The sequence below is a fragment of the Pocillopora damicornis genome, chromosome 3 (assembly GCF_964200805.1).
Source record: "Pocillopora damicornis chromosome 3, jaPocDami1.2, whole genome shotgun sequence".
NCBI classification, from domain to species: domain Eukaryota; kingdom Metazoa; phylum Cnidaria; class Anthozoa; order Scleractinia; family Pocilloporidae; genus Pocillopora; species Pocillopora damicornis.
The window spans coordinates 15,726,398-15,730,932 of record NC_142672.1 but is presented as its reverse complement, the minus strand read 5'-3'; the positions used below and the strand labels follow the sequence as shown (position 1 = coordinate 15,730,932).

The 4,535-nt window shown below is 37.0% G+C and overlaps 1 long non-coding RNA gene across 1 annotated transcript; it reads left to right on the top strand.

Annotated features, from left to right (window-relative positions):
* Positions 1-651, top strand: LOC149048486 (uncharacterized). The gene is made up of 2 exons (XR_016185216.1): positions 1-127; positions 296-651. It is a non-coding gene; the product is annotated as an uncharacterized LOC149048486 (long non-coding RNA).
* Positions 652-4,535: the final 3,884 nt, after the last annotated feature.

Here is a 4,535-nt window from a genome sequence, read left to right as displayed (position 1 = left end):
AGACTGGATTCCAGTCGGCGTTTTTTCATAGTGTATTGTACGGCGGCCATTTCTCTTCTCAGTCGTTGGGTTCTGGAGAACTTATTCGGAATTTCATGTTTGTTTCTTGTGGATTTTTGTTTCCAAGGTAAGGATAAGTCATTTCATATTTTCACGGGTTCTTTGCGTGCTTTAACTTTTCAATTTTGTCGTGGGAGCTTCACGATTAAGCTCTCACGAAAGGCGATTACGTTTGTACACCTGGTTTGTGTTCTTTCTTTCATAATCTGAGGCGTTTGTTTCGTTATTTCTTCAGGTGTCTATAACAAAAGATTTTTTCACGTAAGTCAACACGCTGAAACGCGGCTTGTGTTCAGTGCAGGTTGCACAGGAGCTTTTACGCTTTCACAAGCCAACATTTATCGGCTTGGACCTTCGGTGCGGGTTGTGTCAGATTGAAAGGAGTCATTGTACTCTCGCAAGCCAACATTTGTCGGCTTGAATGTATTTGTGCGGGTTGCGCTTCAAAGAGTCTCAGGGTGTCTCAAAGTGTCTCACTAGTGTCTCAAAATGTCTCACGAGTGTCTCAAAGTGTCACAAACTGAAAGAAACTATTGTTTGCCTTGAACTGTCAAGAGTGTTATCTATTTTAATAAACTGAGTTTCTAGTTAGTTGGATTGTTGTTGTTGCTCGCTCAAGCACGCAAGTAAATATGGGGATCTCCATTGACCAATTCCGTTCAAGGATTGGATCTCATGAAGATTTACATCCTGATTTTAATGAAAACTATGACCTCTTTGATGATCTCAACATTTCATCAACATCGCTGAATAATGAACCACTGATATTGAATGAATTACCTGATTTTGATTTTCATCAAATGGTCCAGACACCCGATAAAGAGCAAAAAGAATTTTTTTAACACATTTTACATCAGATTAAAACCTCAGAAACCCCTTTCTACTGCTTCCTCAGTGGAGGGGCTGGTGTTGGCAAATCGCATTTAACAAAAGCTTTGTATCAGGCAGTGCTTAAGTATTATAACACTAGAGCTGGTGATGATTTTCATCAGATCATAGTTATACTATTAGCTCCAACTGGTAAAGCTTAAGGGTGACACTCTTCATAGCACTCTGGCCATTCCTGCCAATCAATCACTGAGAAATTACAAACAGCTTGATTCAAGTAGACTAAACACTTTGAGAAGTCAATTGATTTTTGTTGATGAAATCTCAATGGTAGGAAATGGTATGTTTGCAATACAGCTAAACAATAGGCTTAAAGATATAAAAGGCTGTAGAGAGGATTTTGGAGGTGTGAGCATAATTGCTATTGGTGACTTATTCCAATTAGAATCTGTTATGGATGCTTATATTTTCAAAGACCTCAAAAATGTAGATTTATGCTGTTCTTTCTCCCAGTTTATGGCATAAACACTTTAAAATGTTTGAACTTAATGAAATCATGGGTCAAAGAGACAGCAAATTGTTTGTAGAATTACTTAATAGGTTGTGTAAAGGTAAACACACAGTAGCTGACATTGCAAAACTTAAAGAGAGCTATACAAGAAGACATCAACAACCCAATAGATGCAGCTCACCTATTTATACAGAATGCTAAAGTAGATGAATTTAAACAAAGGGCCCATAATGCAGCCACAGGAAACAAATTCACAATAAATGCTCAAGATAGTGTTATTGGAGCTATCTCTCCAGAGCTAAGAAAACAAAATACTAAGACAAATACCCAATGATCCAAGAAAAACAAAACAGTTAGCCTCAACCCTTTGTCTTGCTGAGGGTGAAAGAACACACCTTGTCATGAATGTACGAACCGAAGATGGCATGACAAATGGTGCTGGAAATGTTGTTAAACTAGTTCAGTTACATCAACAAACCAAACCATCTGGTATTGTATGGGTACAATTTGACCACTCAGATGTAGGTCAGAAAACAAGGAATGAAAAGAGACATTTGTATGTACAATGAATTGAACACACATGGACCCCAGTAAACCCTGTGACTACACAGTTTGTGGTAGGTAGAAACAGAACAGCACAAGTTGTTAGAAAACAATTTCCACTGCGTCCCGCAGCAGCAAAAACAATTCACAGGTCACAAGGTGATACTGACAGTAGAATTGTTGTGGATTTTAGTACCAGAAATACTATTCCACTCATACATTATATGGGACTCAGTTGAGTGACTGCTATAGAAGGCCTATATATTTCTGATTTGTGTGAAAGCAAGATTGCTGTTAATCCAGATGGAGAGATTAAGAACAACTGCAAAACTTAAGCTTTGCACCTCCCTCTCCATGACATAACATTTTCCCTTCTTAAACTGTGTTATCTTAATGTAAGGTCTCTTCACAAACACATAGAAGATATACGTAAAGACTTAATTTATCTAAGTGCTGATATCAATATTTTCACAGAAACAAGATTTAATTCTCAAGATAATAATGACATGTATGACATTGCTGGTTATGTTCTCTTCCGTAATGATAACCTTAATTTCAGCAATGGATCAAGGTCTTATGGTGGTACAGCTGTGTACAGTAAAATCTCATACTTACCTGGATACCCCTATTGTCACAATATACATGGTGTTGAAATAACAGTAATTAAGTTAGCAAGGTTTGAGGATTGGACAATCATAGGGATATATCACTCCCCAAACGTGCCTGTAAGACAACTTTATGAAGCAATAACTGAGGTATTAAATAACATTTCACCAGACAACAATATCATTACTAGAGACTTTGATATAAATTGGCTTGTTGAAACAGACAGAAGACCTTTGTATAATTTACTAGTGAGGGATAACCACTACAAACAGTTCATATCAACTTATACAACTGACAACAACACAGTAATTGATCATATATATACAAATATATCTAACATTGATATACAAGCAGATGTTTTAGAAACACATTTCACAGATCATAAAGCTGTTTGGGCCTCATTTCACGGTGTCCTATAACAAATTACTTTATCATGATGTACATTGTTTTTAAGTTAAGAGAGCAACAAAAGAAAGCAGTATATAGTTATGAAAAGAGTTGTTTCTCTTTTTTCAGAGGAATTTGTAATGAGAAACTTGCAAAACTATTAATAAGGAAATGCTGCTTATTCATTTGGTACCAGAACAGGCCTTTTAAAATTAAGTTTGAAGTCATCTTTCTAAGAGTTGTCCAGTTTAACAACCATTTACAAAAGACAAAAATAAACTACATAACACACAGTCCTGAAATTTCAAGGCAGTTCCTTTAGCATCTTGGCTAATTTCTAACTGCAACCTTTATTGACAACCCTGCATTAAACAATTATTCCACAGTTAAGTCTGCAACCCCTCCTGAAATACTCCAGGATACCAAAAAAACAACAACAAGCAAACAAACATATTAGTGAAGTGAGCAAACAACCACATGCGTGACTTTCACGTAATATAAAATTCGAGATTGCAGCATTCCCACGTGCGTAAAGTGCTTGTAACTTACGGGAAACACACGCATGTTACACCAAAAAAACCCGCGTGTAGTACAAGAGGCCGATTACTCGCAATTTCTCGTAGTTTTGAATTTCCCTTTTGTTTTTCAGAACACCCATATACCTGTACTTTTTTACACCGATGCGATAGAAATTAATTGGAAAAACATTCCTTGAAATAGGAAGTCGTCCTGTATTTTCAGCGAAAAAGATTGTCAAGTGATCAAAACAACACCGGCCAGATTATAGTCACGTGCTCGGCAACGACTTGTGGATAGCGATCATCTTTCATTCTTACCATCAAAACAGTCACGCTTGCATAGAAGAATAACAAAACGAAACGATTACAACGGAAAGACCCAAATTGGCGTACAAAGAAATAATGCTGCAAATTACCATTTTTTTTATGTCATGTGTACATGTTTCCGTGGGAATTTCTGTGTCAACAGCTTGCTGTCACTCACAAACTCTTCGTGATTCTCGCTGGTCCTCGTTATGTTCAGCGCATGGACGATTCGAAGACGCTTCAAATTTGGTTTTTAAGTTGATCATAGCACTAATCTGAAACATTTGAAGTCCATTTCAATATAGTAAATGTCGAAACAGGCGTGTAAAGACAATAAATATCGCAACGATCAGTGCAATCATAATAGCGCCACGAGTTTGGACGACTTACTTCTTCGGAAGGATAGATCTCGAGTTCGAAGCCGACTAATTACGACTAATTACGAAGAGTCCACGCTAATTTGCATATCGCAGAGCGCCCACAAGAACTCGTTTCTACGCTATCGTGTATCCACGAGTTAAAAAGTAGTAGCAGAAATTTTTTCAATTTTTTTTCAATGACTGTTACGAAAATATTTACTGCTCCAAGTATTTCCAGTATTGCCGTATAAACAAATAAATAGCCTAAGCCACCAAGAGGTAATTTATTTGTTGAAGACGATTACCAAACGTTCAAAAACACGCCAAAAAGCTTCCAGGGAGGGAAGGAAAGGCATATTGCTTGATAAAAGGAAAAGTTAATACCTCAGATCCCTCCTGTGAATCTGTATTTGTTCA